General features: G+C 31.6%; 1 pseudogene; it reads right to left on the reverse strand.

Annotated features, from left to right (window-relative positions):
• Window positions 1-3,567: 3,567 nt before the first annotated feature.
• LOC149530716 (GDSL esterase/lipase At5g03610-like) lies at window positions 3,568-6,239 on the reverse strand (annotated as a pseudogene).
• Between the last annotated feature and the right edge of the window lie 7,374 nt (window positions 6,240-13,613).

Genomic DNA, 13,613 nt, shown 5'->3' on the forward strand with positions numbered 1-13,613 from the left:
TACACGTATCATGTAATTTTTAGCTAACTTAAGATAAATGAGGAAATGGCTAAAATAGGGAGATCAACTAGAGGTCAAAAGAATAGAATTTTTTTTGATAAACGCATGCAATTTTTCCTTGCTAATGGGGGGTCATTTTCTTATGATGATGAGACCAAAGGTGACATCAAGGTGCCCTTTCGGTACACACACATTGAGAAAGAATGGGTACCCAATGAGCTACCTCCAATTAACAGAGATGTTAATGAGAGGATATATCGCATTGCTCCATCCTCATTACATGGTTTGGGCCTATTTTCCATGGATGGGATAAAGGTATGTTTCAAAAAAGTTGTCAAATTGTTCAAGTATGTTAGTCCATGTTACAATTATAATGATTGGATGCAGATTGTTCAATATAAAAAAAGTATGCATAGGTATGGGGTATCAACTAATTATATACAACGAAAAGAAAATGATCAAAGTAAAAGATTTTCTATGTACATTGATGTGAGACCAAAAGCAATAGGTAATATTGTAGGTTTTATAAATAGTATGCGACCTTCTTCAACTAGTAAGCAACCCAATTGCATATTTGAGGAGCATGAGGGGAATGAAGTTTTTGTTTGTGCAATAAAATCAATAAGTGCAAGGGAAGAACTGCTAATCGATTACCATTGAAATTGCATAGATACAAAAAAAGTTACTATCATGAGGGTTGTAAGTACTATTTACCATTTTTTTAATAAGTTTTTTTTTTGTTGTCTATTGCTTTTAGTTAGCTGAATTTTTTATGTTTAATCTTTGTGACAGGATGATATGGATCCGATAGATGATAGAGGTCACCAGGATGCTACTCCCACCCCTTCTTCAGTGAGGGTAAACCTTTTTGAAATTGTACAAATTAGATAGTTGAAAAATGTTATATTATTATGTTATTTTATTTATGGTTTTTGAGTTTTTATGATAGTTTTACTGATATTCCTCTCACAATTTGATGTTCAAGATAAGGGTAAAGTACTAGTAGTAAGTACCGAGCCACTAGCTATGCCTTCTGATGAGGATATTGGTGAAACTCCCAATGTAATAACAATGTTGAAGAAAAAAATTTAAAAAATTAATTTAGAAATAATGAAAATTTTGGATGAGGCAAATATGGAATCTGAGGAGATGATGAAGAGGCTATTAGATTTGAGAGCACAAGCTCGTCGTTATGAAGTAAGCAGTAATGAATCTTTAGTTATAACAAAAGTTCAATAAAGATTTATATTTTATAATCTTATAAGTTGTGAAGTAAAATACTTAATATGTGCAAAATACTTTATTGATGCAATTTTTTTAAAGAGTTGTAAGAAACTTTAACTACTAAATTCTTGTTATAGAAGATTTTTTGGCAAATGATCCACAACTTGGTCAAGGACAACATGGTGAGGCTGGTAGTAGCAGACCTCTGACTGCCACTGGTAAAATAATCTTTTACTTCAAAAGTTAGAAGGAATTTTTTATTTTGAACATTCAAAACTTCTTAACTCTTACTTTTATTATTTCAGAATGTCTTTTCTAACAATGTATTGTTCAAGTCATGTAGTGTAAGGGACTCCTACGAGGTTGACGGATGCCCGTATGAGATTGTCGACTACAATGTTGGCAACAAGGGGATGTCTAGCTAGTAAATACTTGTTTTGCTATATTTGGTTTTGTATGAGTTGATAATATGTACTTTAATCTTGGTTGCATCAGATAGTGTATTATTTTTTTTTGGTAAGAGATGCACTGTTTGGTACATCACCAAATGTGGATCATAGTGCATGTATTGGTGATAATTCACCATTATTTCCTAGAGCTACCTATGTTTCTAGCATAGGAGCTATGTAAACATCATTTTTGATTGACGATGATGAATCAATGCCTTTGAAACGTCCTAAGATTCCAATTACTTTAAATAATTATTTTTATATTGTAATAAGGATTTTCTTGCAAGATGTAAATATGATAGGAAGTGGTGAATGCAAGGGCTTTTGATGTGGAGTGATGCCTCATGACCTTCTTTAGTATGTCGTATTGTGCAAGTTGTTGAATTATTCTAGAATTCCTTTTTATTAGGGGTTTGGTAGGATCATCTAAATTATCAATTACCTTTTGTCTATACCAGTAATTCTCTAGTTTAGTAATTCGGTACATTGCAATTTCATGTTTTCAGTAGAAGATACTAACCATTTTTTCTAGAGAGAAAAAAAAATGGGAGTCTTCTTTCATATTCAATGTTTAGTTTTCAATAATTTCCCACATCATTGCTATTGCCTGTTAGAGTTTTAGAGTGCTCACTTTTAGCTTCACCCTTCTATTTTAGCAATATTTGTTTTCCATAATATCCCAAGTATGATCAGTGACAACATGAATTAAGAATGACAAAAAATGAAGGTCATGGCAAGTTATATGTATTATGAACTATATTTTTTTTCAAGGTATACTGATTAATATAGTCATAGTACATTTTTTAGTTTCAAAACATCAACAACAAAACCCTAGTAGAGTTTGACTAGTTTTAGACATTTTAAATTTTTTTCCAAACTTCTTTTTTGGTCAATTTTGGTCAAGTTGATCCTCCAACCCTAAAATAGATTACTAAAAAGATGAAATGTATCTCATTTTATGTATTTTTTATTCACTATGAAAAGTATTCTTTGCATGATTCATTTTAATGGTTCTTACTATTAATTATCGCATGACAATTTTTGCAAGAAATGATACATTTTATAGGAGGCTTTATGACCTCACGCTATGAAGATTTGGGCCCACCATACGTAAAAGGTGGAACATCATAACTAAACTAATTTTATCCCACTTTTCTTTCATATCATTAATTGGTGCAACACTTTTCCTTTCATTCAGTTCTTTTCTTATAGTAGCTATATCTAACAATTTTGTGTTTTTTCTTAAAAGGTGGAACTACCAAGATAAAAAATTAAAGGATGAGCTCATCAAAGATATAGAGCATGAGTTTGGTAGTAATATTTTTTATCATAATAAATTGTTACAAGAAGCTTCCAGAAATCTTAAGGTTGTGAGGGACACATATAGAAAGAGTCTTGTCCTAAACCTGAAGTACGAGCGTCCTCACTTTGTTTTAGTGAGGGACTAGAATGAGTTCATTTTGGATACAAAGGAGAAAGGGGAATGTCCAAAAGAAAGTACATTAGAAAATTTGAAAAGGTATGCAATAGTATTAACTACTAGTACATTAATGAGAAAATTTAGGGTTCAACTTCAGTATCAACAATTTCAACTAGCTCAATTTAATCTATCTATTGATCTCAAAGGTATGTAATTCATATGCTGACACAATTTCTTTCACCCTATTATGAATTCTCTCTAAAATTTGGGCATCTAATAAAATGTGGTGGTTGATTGCACATAGAATGCTCGTATACAACTGTATATATCTCAATCTGGGCATAAATCCTACATAAGATATAAATAGTGCACTTATAACTTCACATATAGCTATATTATATCTTGAAAATATAGTAATGCTCAACTACATGTACCATAGTGTAATGTGTTAGAAATATAGATGATAAATGATATTTAGTTAGTGTAATGACAAGTACATGAGCCATCTTGAACAAACCTACAATGAGAGTAGTGAAGATTTATCATCACTTGCCATCCCTTTTGAGTAGGATGGTACCAATCAAAAAAGAAAAATTCTTCTTGAGACTTGCACAAATGAAAAAGAGCTCTTCCTTGTTCATCATAATCAACACACCCAACAATGGAGCTGCTCATGTTTCCATCTCTAGAACAACATGATCTACTCATCTCATGGATTACTACTCAATACACAATACATAAATAAGTCAATCACTATCCTCATGTATTTATGTAATCCTATAATTATGGCTCTTAAATAGATACACTATTTAGAAGGAAAACCTGAAAAAGATAATCTTGAAATTCTCAACTACACTATAATCAATGTCTTTACCATATGCAAATGGGTTGAAGATAATATGAGAGAAGGCTGCAAAGAAATCAAGGATGAGGAAGTTGGCATCTTCAAGCTCCCTAAGCTCTAAAATGGATTGTGATAGATATTTGTTGTGGGTGGAAACTAAGTCCATTGTTGTGTTCAAACATACTGCTCCAAACTATAAGTAACCTAGTTGGCAGTCAAATGATATGTTATTTGATACCAAAAAATTGCTTAGCCCAAGATTATATAGCTTTGTGAGTTGCAGTTTTATCTCTGCTACAACACTCTTCACAAACTTCTCTGTTCCCTGTAAACATAACCCTGAGTGACATAATTTTTTTAAATCACATTTGAATCATTCTAGTACAACATGACAATTAATAATATTAGATTTTCTCAATCTATTTCAAAAAAAACTTTTTTGTTTCTGGATTTGATTGTGTAAGTTTTTTAGTATCAATGGATCGCACTGTGTGATCCATCATCAAAATGAGAGAAGGATGTAAGATATGATCCATCATCAGAATGAGAGAAGGATGTAAGATAATTCTTTCATCCTGATGATAGATCACAGAGTGGATCTGAAATGTTGATACTCAAAAAACTTCCACAATTAAATCTAGAAACAAAAAAAATCATTAGAACATAGCAAGTTTGGTGATATTTATTCTTACCACTATGGTAACATTTGTAGTAGCATAATCATTTCCATTCAAAGTGAGAAGTGCTATTGAGTGCTTTAGATGATGAGAACCATATTTTTGAGATATAATAGAATCCTTGAAATTCCCAACTTGGACACTCAGCTTTGGAACTTCAAAAGTATCAAATACTCCATTGTATGCTACTAAAAATTTTATGCCTTTCCTTGCTTGTATATGATGGCATGAACTTTTCAAAACCCTGTAGGTCACTGGAGATGGAAGACCTAAGATTTGGGTTGCATAAATTTAAGAAAAAACACAAACTCTGGTAAATGCATTCAGTTGTATATTTAAAACCATGGCAATATAATCATAAAGAAAAGAAGTATTTTAATCAATGAGAATATATTTTTACAATCTATGACAATTATTTGTAAGAGCTTCTGGATTTGATTTTGTATACTTTTTTTAGCATCGACATTTTGAACCATCATCAGGATGAAATCAAGCATAAGAGAGATGAAACCAAGCATAAGAGGCCACAAGAAAAAAGATACACAATCATAGAGCACAGAGTTTGATTTGAAACATCCATGCTTAAAAAACTATACACAATCAAATCTAGAAGCTCTTGTAGATAAGCATTTTAATGTTAATAGATTAAGGAAATAGGATTGTTCTGGTCCATGGCTTAGAGTATACAAGAGAAGCACTACTAGAGAGAACTTGTCATAGTTATCAAGACTTTAAAATTGAAAATTGCTTGTTCAATTTTAATATAATTGTATCTTGAAGAGGGAATCAATTATGAGGAGTTCTATGGATGGATTGAAAAAGGATTTTCAAAGGATCCTGTAGTGCAGTCCTAAAGGGTCACGATTTTTCTGTTTCATATGATTTCTTGGAAAAGTTTTGGCTTGCCTTCCAAATGCAATTTCAATAAGATTTTTTTGATAGGATTTTTATATCTTATAAAATTTGGGGGAATTTATAGGTTCACAGTGCAAAATATAAATATACAAAATTGTAGACGAGACCCTTAAGCATTATTATACTTAGAAAATTAGAAGTCAATACCATGATCTATAATCATTATATAATTAGAGATAATTCAAACATATACCTATATTAGCTGATGGTGTAAAGCACTTGGAAACCCCAATACATAGCAATGGAAAATTTTAAGGAAAATTGACTTCTATTTATATTGCCTATCCAAATATTTTGGGCTAAAATATGCAACAACAGTTCCTGATATGAACAATAGTTTCTGATATGGACCTTTGAGATCATTAGAAATTGAGTTTGAGAAAGATTACCTAAATAATAAATAAGAATTCTGCCAGATGATACCCTGCTTGATGGGTGCCCAAGCCAAGTGATATCATATGGATATTTCCATGCTGAAACTATGCTATTTTTCATACCAGGATAGTAATTTCCAGTGTTTGCATATGAATCTCCAAAAAAAAAAAGAGCTTTTGTTTCATCTCCACTACATATACTTACAAAAACAATGCTTCAATCAACGACCACACTAAAATTATATACAAATTTTGCAATAAGAAAAGAAATTATCAATCATTACCCATTAAAACTGGTAGAAACACCAACAGGACTGATGACATTTTGGCAGTCATTTTTCACGACCTCTACATCTACGGTCAGCAAAGTTGATTGTTTGGTTTATATGGAAAAATCATCTGACTTGTTTGGTCAAGACCAATGTCTACAAAGTTTTCAAAGACCTTCTAGAGGAGTTCAAAATTAGAAGCTTGAAGACTGAGTTTACATTAAAAGCTCAAGAAAAGTAGAGATATGTTGTGCTGAGTAAAACAAAACTTCTTCCAATCAATAACCACACTAAAATTACATCCAAAAATCTTAATATGATAACCAATTCTTAGTCATTACCAATTACCAATTACAAAGAGTACCAAGAATATTGATGACATGTGGGCAACCATATTTAATGACATTCTAGATATATCATGGATAAATATCACGATTGCACATGTCAATTAAAGGTATGATGCTTTAATTTCTTCCCTTTTTTCATATTTTTGGTGGAACATGCTACTTTATGCTAAAACCTTCATACCAATATATAATAATCGACTAATTAGTACTGATCTTTATATCTATATCATCTAACATATTTCAAACTTTTCATAGGTTGTAGGACACATCAAAGGAAACAAAGGCAAGGCTGGAAAAGGTCGGGCAGCATAGACTTGGCTCTGGGGGATATTCAAAAATCAAAGCATGCGTTGTAAGTAGCAATAAATGAATTGCAAAGAAAAATTATTTATAAAATGCAAATTATTTTGTTAATTAATAAAAAAATGCAAGGCGCTGATTTTAATCTGGAGGCCACAAAAGAACACAAAAATATTGCCTTCAAGCAAGGCTATGCAGTGGTGGCTAAATGCCTACAGCAAGCTTCCATTGCCCCAACCAAATAGTCTCCTACATCATGTGCACAGGTAAATATGCCAAAAAATATATTAGAAATTGAATACTTGAGCAAAAACTTATTTGATAATAATGTGCATGACATTGCAATGCAGCCTGTTAATCATGACACAGATCATACGTAGCATCGTGAAGCCCCTAATGTGCATCATACTATCGATGGAGGTGCTCATTTTTTATTTAAAAGTAATTATGTAATTATTAATAAAATTTAACATCTTTAATTGAACTTGGTGTAACCTTTTTGTGTTGAGGATATAGAATCATGTCGTGCTAAATGAGTGCCAGAGGATGTTCAGACTGATCAACAGGTAGATCATGTCACACATTTAGGTAAATAAAATCTATGTTTTGTTCTTCTAAATTAATTTTTTGATTTATAGTTCTTTTACTTAAATAAAAACTCATGATTCACTAATATAAAATGGTGCGAATTTAACTCATGAATTACTTGCTATTGCAGCAGACCCCCCTTTGGTGCAATGGCCTCATGATGTTCCTGAACGGATGAGGAGACATGTGTGAGAACCAGTAGAGGAGGGGGATGATGAGGACATTGATATTCCTCATAGAAATTTTATGAAAAAATAAATGGCAGGAAAGAAAAAAAGATTTGATTATTCATGAATGACTTACTCTTGAATATTGTTAATGAATATTATTCATTAATGTTGGGTGCTAATGAATATTGTGTTAATGAATTATTCATGAATGACTTACTCTTTAATGTTGTGTGTTAATGAATTTTGTGTTAATAATTATTCATGAATGTTGTGTGTTTATGAATTTTATGTGTTAATGAATGTTATCATGTGATTATAATGATTGAATGTTATATTTCAAAAATGGATGAATTGAATGTTATTAAATGTTAATGAGGAATTTAGAGTGATGTTATGGGAATGGGGGAGGGGCCAAATGAGCTTTCACCTTCACGTGGTTGGCCCTGTTAAGTAGAGAATATTTAACTACTCTTGAAACCAAGTGAAGCTCAAACTTTAAAGATAAGCTTATAGTTAATAGTGACAACCAAATAGCAAGTCAAAATGAAGTTCTTCGTTACAGTTTTTAGTTTTTAAAGCACGATGTCATGTTTTAATATTGTATAGTTTTTTTTCTTATGTTAAAGTATTATTTTACTATAACAACATAATTTATGACCATTTTAGTAACTATTCTAACATCAATTTATGAAAAATCCTGTTTTGGCAAAGGTGGCGATAAGTGGTGTTGTCTATGCCTTGGGAGATTGGATTGCACAGGTCTATATCTCAACATCATTTACATGTGGTAGAAATGCATACTTGTAACCATTTCATTCTAAATTTAAAACCATTGATGATAATATTGCTTGTTTTAATTTATATTTTTTTCTATAGTCATTATAAACGTTGCAACCTTAGTCAGCTTTTATAGGCTATAAAGAACATAGCTAAATACTAAAATAATTTTGTGGTTAGGTAGCGATAGCAATTCTTCTAAGCCAAAAGATGAGACAACTATGTTTCATCTTAAGATGGAAGCATTGTTATTCATGTATGATTCCTTTCTTTAATGGTGATTTGGATGTTTGACTAGTTCTAAATATGTTACTATAGTGCCTATTCAACCTTGTTTGTGTATACTAATTTTTTGTAGTGTAAAGTATATAATCAACATCTTTTTGCAACTTAAATGTTTAGACAGGTTGGGAAATACTCTATCCACATGCATATTCCATAGTAGACTACCTTTTCTTGTCTTCGATAACCTTGGTTTCTTAGGCTTTTTTCTCTGGTCATGATCCTTCAAACTGTTTGGTTATAAAAATATCTTGTGCAAGATAAGTATTGCAAATCTGAAGGTAGTTTAACAATAACTCATAGCCAATTTTTTTTTATAGGATTAGTTGATTTCAATTTTAACTAAATAAATAACCATCTCTAGCAGTTTTGGTCTGAAGCATGCTAACGGTTGTTTCTTTTCTATCCTATATTTTTAGTTTAGAAATGCTTGTTGGTCCTAATGGTGAGCTTCATGATAAGTTGCATAACTTGGAACCACGTCTGATAGAGCATGTTAGCAATGAGATAATGGACTAGGATCCCAATGTTCGGTGGGATGATATTGGTAAATTTAATATGGCTGAATGAATTGATGATAATATTATTCATGTTTATTTCTATGTACCCATTAACATTAATATTTATTTTTCCAAAATTATACTGAAGCTAGGCTAGACAATGCCAAAAAGTGTGTGATGGAAATGGTCATATGGCCTCTATTGTGACCTAACATCTTTCAAGGTTGGTACTCTCCAGGAAAATGGCTCCTCTTATTTGGCCCTCTTGTAAGTCAATTTGATTTATTCTCTATTCTTTATATGTTGGAAATTCATTTTTGTTTACAATAAAGTACATTTAATTTTTTGTTAGGGTACTGGGAAAATGATGATTGGATAAGCTATGGCAGGAGAAGCCAAAACTACTTTCTTTTATATTTCTGCCACTTCATTGATGAGTAAGTGGCTAAGTTCCTAATAAAATCATGCTTTCAAGTTCTTTTATTGTTTTGATTCTTGAATGCAGAAAGCCTTGTATAATTGTTTTTCCAAGGAAGCACTTGTGCTTAACAAAAGTCTTACATAATAAAGATAACATCAAAAAATATAACAAATGGTTTTTGTTTGTGAGAAATTAGACACATATAAGGATTGCATGTGCAGGTGCAATTTCTAAAGCATATACCATGGTAGGAGTTAATGACCAACAAATTTCAATAGCAAAAAAAACATTTTCCTATGATTGATTGCAGGAATTAAATATTGATTTAAGGGAAGAGTGAAAATTGAAAGAGGGTATTGGGCATCTGTTATCATCATATTAGAACATGGAAAATGGTGTGAAATTTCACTTTCCTTAGTTGTGCTTGCATACCTACTGCACTCTTTCGTTTGAAAAATGAATAGAAATACCATATCTAGTAGCTTCTCTATGTTGTGTTCATTTATTGGTAATGATTCAATGTCATGCCATTTGATGGTAGCTTCTAGAGTTTGATTTAGTTGTAAGGTGTGTCTTATCTTTTCAAGTTTGTATACTCCATTTGGTAGTTTCATATTAATTTATGATGTCTGGGATCTTCTACCTTCATTGTAGTCTTCATCATCATCCAACTTGTTGTTTGGTATTTTCCATGTTATCCTCTATTTCCATGGTCTTCAGCATGGTTTTGTATTTTATCTATCTAGTTCAAAGACTCTATGCGCCTAAGGTGGAAGCCATTTAGAACTAACAATTGGAGAGATCGTGTTCCCCCCATCAAACTAGAAAATGTCATGAGTTTAAGGTCAAGAAGGAAGAAGTCGTAACATTTTGAGTAAAAAAATATGCTTAAAGATACATATTTAGTTTATTCTTTGGTGAAGTTTCGTATTTCAATTCAATTGATTTTGGTTGTTAACCAAATATCTAACTCCAATGTATATTGTGTTTCAGTGCTACATTTTCATAGGGATCTAAGTAAAATGATAGTTGACTACTTTAGTTTTATTGATGCAGCTAAACTACGAGTGCCTTTCATGTTCTTGACAAATCGAAAGCTTTCAACTTTTGTGAAGCCATTACGGATGCAAATGAACAACTGGTGAGGTGTCAATTTTAAGGCAATTTTTTGTTTCTATAACATATAGTTCAATTGCTAGAAATGTTTCATCTAGATTGTTAATTGATAGATTGTTAAGTTTTCATGTCATTTACTACTTTGGTTGGGTAGTTCCCCTTGCATTTGTAAATTGTAAATCTTGTTGCAGTCTTTAGCTTAATGACAGTTTGGTATTACATCTAGGGTGATAACATAGTTGACTTAAAACTTTGCATTAAAGAAAACATCAAGGGATAATATTTGAATTGTGGATATTTGTAAATTATGTTGGTTTTAGACATAGTTATAGTTATAGTTATATATGTGCTCTTATGATGATGTGATTGAGACTATAAGTTTTTTTGTCACATTTATCTGTTTGAAAAATAGATGAAATTATTGGCTTTCATTCCTGATAAATAATTCTTTCCTAATTTTATTCTTCCCTGCAGGAACCAAAATTTAGACATGTTGTACCAATTATTGCAAAGGCTTTGCTCTCAAAGGAGCCTTTTAAACTGCACAAAATTTGAGTTGTAAAGCATAATTGCTCGATGGAGACTCAGGATATCGTGCACATTTCTTCCTCCTTCCCATTGTTTTGTATGAAATAAATCATGGGATGAATGAAACAATGGTGTGGAGGTAGAAATGTGCACGATACCTTGACTCTCATGCACTGAGCAATTACGCTTTAGAATCAAGTTTTGTGCAGTTTAGAAGGCTCTTATGAGAGCAAAGATTTTATAAATACATATCTTGGTCTCAAATAACAATTGGTGTTTTGGTCACAATTTTGACACCAAATTGGTCGCCTTTGATGTCACTTGTATGGAACTAACATAGAAAAGTAAGGGGTTTTCATTACAATTTAGATGCCAAATTGGTGTAGGTTTACGTCAAAATTTTGACTAGCAGCAACCACAAATGAGGAAATAACAGTTCAGGTTGGACTAAAGAAATTGATGAAATTTGCGTTAGCAAGTCCACCTTTATGAAGTCAAAATTTTGACGTAGAATGTCTGTGACAAAAAATTGACCAAAAAAGACCAACAGTAAGCTTGGTCACCTTATCGACCTACTCTTGTCAAAATTTTGACCTTTTCGCATCAAAATTTAGGCCTAAATTTACTAGTGCTACATAACTCTCTATCTCGCATAAGCACACTTTCCATGGCCTTGAAATTTGATGAAGAGTGAAATATCATACAATCATTAAAGTTTCTCACTGACGATTGCATTAGTGAAATTGAGGAAGCATTGCTCCTACTTTCGTTGGTTACCAACCAATCTCTTCAAAAGTTTAACTTGCAGACATGTTGTTTTCTGTAGCTTATGTCCGTTAGGATTTCAATTTCACATTATTTGTTTTGAATTTCATGTTATTTTCTTTAAAGTTCTTATTATTTTCTTTATTAACCCCATTGTTAGAATAGGATTTTAATACTAACTGCACGGTTAGATTGCATTCATAAAAAACATAAAAATACAAAAACATAGTTCTTTTTTAGTGTTATTTTTGAAACAGCGTGCAGAATATTTATTCCATTTGAAATGAAAATGAACCAACAAAGGCCTCCTCATGAAAATTCACATTTATATTCAATTGAGTGGATTCCAATAGGTTGCAAGATCCCCTGAAACCTTGGAGTCAATTCACAAAATCAGCTTTTCAAAAGAGGGATTCGTAAGAATTCCTGCCATTAGCATCGTGTAAAATGATAGCTCACAAGGAGCATTCTTTTTTGGAAAGAGGCTAGTGCCTTGGACAAGTAAGAAGTAGAATTACAATTCTCAATCCACAGTAGAGACAAAGTGTGTTGTTGTAGCTATTAATTATTCTAACATAATGTGGATCAAGCAATTGATGTTAGAAATAAAGGAAGAAATCAAGGAACCAATGGTTATGTATTTTGATAACACAAGTGCAATTAATATATCTAAAAATCCAGTAATGCACACAAAGAAAAAATACATTACAACCAATTATCACTTCCTAAGGGATTTGGTTCAAGAAAAAGAGGTGAGGTTAGTGTAGTGCCTACCCTCATTCACATTTTTCTGGACACATTGTTGTTATCATGGTCAAACTCTAGTAGACTAGTTTTATGTTGATGGTTAGTAGCATTGTTTTGAGATTATCAGACATGATGTTATGGATTCAATTGATGTATGATGAGATTATTTAGACTCTACATTTCATGTATGCATGATGATTATTACATTGCTTTCAGATATTGATGATGATTAGTTGGATGGTTTATTATCACGTGTTTTATTATGGATACTTACCCCATACTTGCATGTGTATGGTGTGCGTGTTTGGTCTTATTTATGGTGTTACTAATGTGGTTAAGGAAGGGAGTCATAGTCACCTACTAGTTGGGATCTACACGATGTACCACTTCCTACCATTTCCTATTTAGCTTAGCATATATGTATATTATATGTACATGAATGGTTTTTATGCAGGTTGCAGGTATCAGGTATCGACTTCCCTGAATTGCTAGGATGAGTGTACCCTATCACACTGTCTCAATGGTAAGAGAAGGGAGATAAATTCTCAAGTCCAAATCCTAAACCCTTAAACCTTTTTTCCTAGAGAGGTAGGACAAGTATCCGAGATATTCTACCTTCCGAATGTGTCAGATGACATAATTCATAATTTTTAACGCTTTAGATTGATTTTGTATGAATTGTTCTATGATGGATTTTCATATTTTATCTTCAAGGTCTATGGTGAATTTTCTATTAATTAATTCTTAATAAATAGATTTAATTAATAAATTAATTATTTGGGAAAAATTAATATAATATCACGATCTTTTGATATTTTGATTATAATTAATTAAATGAGAATTAATTGAGAAAAGAATTAAATAAAACAAATTAGAAATTAAAATTAATAATAATAATAA

Source organism: Cupressus sempervirens, chromosome 11, assembly GCF_028749045.1.
Source record: "Cupressus sempervirens isolate cs-2001-9-10 chromosome 11, ASM2874904v1, whole genome shotgun sequence".
NCBI classification, from domain to species: domain Eukaryota; kingdom Viridiplantae; phylum Streptophyta; class Pinopsida; order Cupressales; family Cupressaceae; genus Cupressus; species Cupressus sempervirens.